Here is a 7,142-nt window from a genome sequence, read left to right on the forward strand (position 1 = left end):
CGATATAACTGTCAAAAAATATTTCCACTTGAGTGAGCACCACTTACTTTTGAAAAGTTAGTGAAAAATGATTTGCGCAGAACTTTGAAATAGTTATGTGAATAAAAGTAGACCTTAATCATGAAGAACATGTAGAATTTAGCTATTAAAATTGATTTGAAGATATCTTTTACCTTTTTTGACTTGTTTCCTTGCCCAAAAGACTTCGAAGAGAGCATTTCACCCCACCCCTCTCCCCCACACACCGAGGCCATCGTGACGATATTTGCTTTACATTGAGCTGTGATTTACATGGAATGGCTTAAGCTTGATTTTCATTTTGTTAATCATTGCCAAGCTTGGGAAAAGTGTGGAGAAACAAGTATTAAATGAAAAATGAAATGTAAACCCACTTTCAATGATAAAAACTGAGTGAAATAATGCTGGAGATGTCTGATTTAAACTTTTGTTCAGATTCAGTTATGTCCTCAGATCCAGCTGGCCCAAAAAGGGTTAAGGTTGTGCTTACTAAGTGCTGAAATTTTGATTTGGGTGGCAAAATTGTTACAAAATGCTTGAATGTATCCGTCTTATTTCAACTGACTAAAAGTGCAAGGGAAATGTATGAGAAATGTTTCGCAGGGTAAGTTTGATTTCGCCGTTTCCCGCCTTAACACAGCGTGAAAACGAGCATTTCTGCGCAAACAGATTTCTGCGAGCTTTACAAAAGTGGACAGTGCTCACTCAAGTGTAACATTCTGACAAAACTTTTACTTTCATTGGATGATGAGACTCAAACCCAAGATTATATGTGAAAAAATTACCCACATGTTGTATATTTTTTAATTCCCAGGGCTTTTTCAAAGTGTAAACTTTTTTTTGATACGCACTGTATATATGTTGTTTTGTAAGAATGAAGCTACTGTTAGGTCTACAAAGTCCTTCAAAGGTCCTTCAAAGAAACAAACAAAAATAAACTTTGAGCAGTCGATCGGGAAAATCTTGGTGAAAAAATTCTGCCCCCCCCCCCCTCTTGGCGAAAGCTGGATCCGCTCCTAATAACCTGATAGGATTCATTTGAAAGAGAAAACAATAATCAGATATCATAAGTGATTACCATGTAAGAAATACATTTCTCTATGCACAATAAGATGGATCCAAACAATACTTTGTTTTTAATCTTGCGTTATGCCACTCGATCCTTCACATCCACTAAAGCTCATAAATAGCTTTGATTTGCGCATGCACATCCTATATAATAAGTCTATTGAGAATGATGATAAGAATGAAATAAATCTCAATCAGAAAATCATATCTTGGTAAAAAGAATAAGGGTGAACAATTTTTTTTTTTTTTCCATTTACATTATCACATGCATTGGATTAGAACACCAGGCTGTTGAATCAATTTCAAATAAACTAGCTATTTTGATAACGAATTTCAAATTTGAATAACAGACACTAAATGGAAATGTATTTTAATATAAGATAAAAAAAGATGGGTATACATGGAAATATAAATTTACATCCTAACACATAAGGTGATAAGGGAATTTTATTGAAAATGTAATACAATAGTCCCTATGACATGATGCATTTGTAAACAAAAAAGAGGAAATACCCTAACAATACATTTATGAAAATAAAAAACCAATCATACATAAAAAATACATCAATTTAAGTTGTTCATTCTTTCCAAATTGCACAATTATAAGGGGGAATGAAAATATATTTTACTTTCAATCTTGCATTATTTCCTGATTGTGTTAACTTTCATTCCCTGATAAATTGTTTTAAAACATTATCAGCTGAGATGTTGATTAGATTATGACTTACCAGAAGCCACCTTTGAAATAAGTAAACTCTGTTCAGCTAGTTGTTTCCAAAGTTGATGCTTAAAACTTGTAGTCACTGAGGTCATTACTATAATTGCATGATCTTTGAAAACACATGCAATTATGATAACAAAATTAGTGAGCAAGTACAATTACCAGCAGATAATCCATAATGAAGATATGAGGTGCTACAATGTGGCTACACATTAGACCTGTGCCATTTCCATCATCAGTCCAAGCAAGCATTGTTGTCACTTGTCACAGTCATAAGGTCAAAGCACATGTTAACACATTTTGAATACTACACTGACGTACACTAGGAGTGAATAAAATTACAGTACTGTCAGGAGGCCCTGAACTTGTAGCTAGATGAACTCATGACAATCCCCATAAACCAAACACAGCTGGGTTACATGCAGCAATAAATATGCAGTCGCTGATAAATATATTTGTACATGTAGATATAGCACCATTACTGCCATTGAGGACATAGACCAAAGCACTTTGTGTCATCATTTCTTCAGTTTGTCTAGAATCTAGATTGATTCACCTGCTGTCTTGAGAGGTAGATCTAAGCTCTTTTCTCGGATTTTAGTCTCTAAATAAAGTTAGTTAGAATCGATCTAGGCCTAGACTAGGTCTACATCTACTGTAGATATTCACCAACATTAGACCCTAGACTAGTCCAGAGTAAATAGACACGAGCACTGCTGCGAGCACTGTCTGCAGTTCAGTTGTTAGACTACAAATTTTAATCTAACAACTGCACTGCACGCAGTGCTTAAGTCTTATTACTAACCTTACTACTTTAGGCCTAACGTTAGATCTATGTTAATGTTATTGTTAAATTCTGAAAATTTTAACACATTGGTATACAAAAACAGAGTCTATTCAATTCAGTTATTTTATTTTCCACTTTCAATTTCATATTTACAATTATGATACAATTGACATAGTAACATATAATCACATTTGAAGTACATACAAAAATTGATAACATTATAAAATTACAATAAACAATTATCAAATCGAAATATAAATAATTTAAAGGGAGGGAGGGCCAACTGAAAAGCAGAGCTTGTAATAATGTAGGCCCCCCTAATATTGTAATTACGTGTCTATATAGAGTCTAGACTCTATATAGCCTAGGGATACTTTCCTTTCTGATGGGATATTTCCATCTAGTAGATTTAAGATTAAGACTAGTAACTTAGAACTAGGCCTAGGCTAGACTAAAGTTAAAAAGTGCCTCCAACCATTAAGTGGCGTCATCCTTGCAATCAACTGCCCACGTCCTAAGCTATAGGGTGGGCTAAGGTTTCCGCCGCCGAAAGCTCCGGCGGCGCAGCTCCTTATCTTTGGCTAGGGTCTTATGTAGGGTAGTCCCATATGCTGAATTTTGTGCACTGTTTATAATATTAATTAAATGGATTTCCGTAAAAAAAACCATGAAACAGCTTGTTAACTCTTTGCCCGCCACGGACGACTTGCGGCACATACAGCGGACTGCCAACGACGACTCAAGTCACAGTTCGCACACAATGCATACGGAATGCATTTAATTGTAAATGTGTGCACATACATACAATAGCGACGCGTGTATTGCATTGTTTACGAATCTAGCTTTCGTGTTATAGCTTTCGCCGACGTTGTTTACATAGAGATTTTTCGCGTAAAATTCAGTTTTTTGAACTGCTTTAGGATATATTTCGATGAGCTTTCAATAGCTTGCACTGCTTTCCTTGTAATAAAAGAATGATACAAATTGCCACCTCCCTATAACAATAAGGGGATCAAAGATCAATAGACGGGAAGTCTCCCAGGACGGAAGTCTATTGAGAAGTAGCCAGGGTCAATTTCAATAGAAGAGTTTAGTTCATTGTCAGTTTACTCTTTTTGAATGCCCCATTTAAATCCTAAACTGCTTAGCTCATAATGACCATAAAGACATGGATTTGGTATGTAATGAACACATCTTTTCAATGGATTAACCTAGAAATTTAACCTTCATTAGGAAGTATTGAATATAAGAGGTATAAAATAACCTCCTAAACGAAAAATTGGAAACAGAATGTAAAGTTAAAATTCTCAAAATCTATGATTTTATACATAGCAAAAATGATACCATTGGCAAGAGTATTCATTTCTCTAAAATTTACACAATTTTTTCAATACGACAAACCAGTAAAAAGTTATTGCGAGTTGAATAAGACAGTGCACGCAAACCCCCTCTGAATGTGGCACCCCAAAATTAATGTGGCGCAGGGGGATAGTGTACGTGGCGGGCAAAGAGTTAAAGATAATTCAATCTTGACAGTCATAGTAAAACACTCTTTTCAACACGGTGAGGTAATTTGTGCAAAACATAATTACACAAAACTTTAAAAATTGCAATTTTCTCTCTTATTAAACACTTTTTTAAACATTATTTTGGAAGTCGATTTATGCAAAATACCACAAAATATATCTACAAAAGGACACCTTTAGATTTTAAAATACTCACATTAGCGTCTAGAAAATATATCTATGAGTTGAAAGTGTCGAGGTATTTAATCACAAAATGTGAGAAAACATGTAATTTATTGAAATTGCTGGAGGCATGCACCTAGCAGAAGATCACAAGCACAGAAAATATGCCAGGGGGAACTAATTGGGGCTCCATGAAATATCTGACCAATCAGAGCACACTTCTGGTTTTGTCACTCTGTCTATCAATAACTCTGCTTTTTCTGTTTTGTTAGAGTAAAATCAATCAATCAACTCAGAAAAACAAAATCAAAAAGCGGTGTTCAATTTTTGTCTCGCCCACTAGAGATGTGAAGGCGAGACCTAGGGATCCAAATGTCGTCCGTCGTCCATCCGTCACAAACCTTATGACACATAATTCCACAACCGTAAGTCACTTTTCAACCAAACTGGGATGGTAGATGAACTCGGGGACCTGCATGTTATGCTGCAGTCTGAGGTCACATGGTAAGGTCAAAGGTCATTTTCAGGTCAACGTTAAAGTTTAAATGCAAGAGTCTCTTATGACACCTAACACCGCAACCGTAAGTCACTTTTCAACCAAACTTGGGGGACTTGCATGTTATGCTGCAGTCTGAGGTCACATGTTAAGGTCAAAGGTCATTTTCAGGTCAACGTTAAAGTTTACATGCAAGACTCTCTTATGACACGTAACTCCGCAAATTTAAGTCACTTTTCAACCAAACTTGGATGGTAGATGGACCTGCATGTTATGCTGCAGTCGGAGGTCACATGGTAAGGTCAAAGGTCATTTTCAGGTCAACGTTAAAGTTTACATGCAAGACTCTCTTATGACACCTAACTCCGCAACCGTATGTCACTTTTCAACCAAACTTGGATGGTAGATGGACTTGGGGGACCTGCATGTTATGCTGAAGTCGGAGATCACATGGTAAGGTCAAAGGTCATTTTCAGGTCAACGTTAAAGTTTACATGCAAGACTCTCTTATGACACCTAACTCCGCAACCGTAGGTCACTTTTCAACCAAACTTGGATGGTAGATGGACTGGGGGGACCTGCATGTTATGCTGCAGTCAGAGGTCACATGGTAAGGTCAAAGGTCATTTTCAAGTCAACATTAAAGTTTCCGTGCAAGACTCTTATGACACATAACTCTGCAACCGTAAATCACTTTTCAACCAAACTTGGATGGTAGATGTACTTAGGGGACCTGTATGCTATTGTGTTGGGAGGTCACATGGTATGGTCAAAGACCATTTTGAGGGCAACATTAAAGTTTACGTGCAAGACTCTTATGACAAGTGTTATTCCATCCCAGTCATTTCACAATGACGTTTTTATACAATTCTGTTGCGTGCCCTCGCAAATCATGATATTTCTGGTTATTTTCATAAGTGGGCGAGACGCAAAATCGCTTTTGCCTTGTCTCTATTGTCAAAGCAAAAACTAAAAGATTAATTTCGAATATGTGTTTGATTTTCTAAATATCAACAACAAAAAAACAAACTGAAGTCCAAAAGGGTGTTTAACTTCCATAATGTAGAAAAAAATGACTGAGTAGAAACTGGTACATTCACTCATTTCTTCAGGATTCGATTTTGGTAATAGCCTCCTTACAACTTACCAGATTTTCAACTCGGGGATATTGCAAAGGTTGCAAAATGCAGCTGCGTGTATTGTAACTCTATCTAGCAAGCGCAGCCACATCACCCCTATATTGATAACTATTCACTGGTTGCCCCTGAAGGAATGCATAGTCTTTAAAATCCTTCTTTTGATTTTTCATATAGTCAATGGAACTTCCCCCATTGGTCTTTGATGCATAATTACCAACCCTCAAAAAATTTATGATCCTCATCATCTAATCTCTTACAAATTCCAGTTGCTAAGAAATCATGCGGGGAACAGGCCTTTGCTCATGCAGGACCTAACCTGTGGAATTCTCTTCCACAGAGTTTGAAAACCCAGACTTCAGTGACCACCTTCAAGGGCAACCTGAAAACATACCTGTTTAAGAATGCTTTTTGATAGACATTGACTTACTGTTCAGACATGTATTATATGTAAATAGTTCTTGTTGTTCTGCTCTGAAGCACCTTGAGCATCTAATCAAGATGGAAAGTGCGCTATGCAAATCTCATATTATTATAATAATTATTATAAAAAGTATGGGTTTCAAGGCTTCTGTTGCACAACCCAGTGCAAACCGAATGAAGGGGGGGGGGGTCAGTATATTTCTGAAAGTATCTTGTTCTGCAATAACTTGCATGTAAAAACTATTTGAGGGTTCAACTTCAAAGTTGGCTCATTTATGACTAAGGGAGAGCTGGTGATGTATCATATTTGGGGTCATGAGATCATATGTCTCATGGGTCTTCATATTCATTGAAATACTTTTTTTACAATAACTTAAGAGCTGTTTGAGGAATCATATTTGATAATGGTTCATGACTACATATTGGGAGTAAATATTATTTATAATTACTTTTAGAGACCTGTTTGGGGGAGTTATGAAAATAAAGTCTCTGATCACTTCACATGAGTTTGGGGTAAAAAATCAAGGAAAAAGTTATTTGAGGCCAACAATACCTGTGCCGAAATGGGTTATTCATTGATATAGCAAGTGATTTATAATGCTCAGCCCCCATGAATAATTGAAAAGATGTATATGCTGTAGGCAAAAATGATTGAAACATGTGAAAAGTAAAATTTTCAGAACAAGAAATAAACCTTCTTATCCATGAGATTTTTAATGATTTAGAATGGATAAAAATATCAGTCATCCTAACACCACCGTCACTATACGATTGACACATTTGTTTTCTACTTATTTTTATCAGG

This window comes from Lytechinus pictus, chromosome 3 (assembly GCF_037042905.1).
Source record: "Lytechinus pictus isolate F3 Inbred chromosome 3, Lp3.0, whole genome shotgun sequence".
NCBI lineage: Eukaryota > Metazoa > Echinodermata > Echinoidea > Temnopleuroida > Toxopneustidae > Lytechinus > Lytechinus pictus.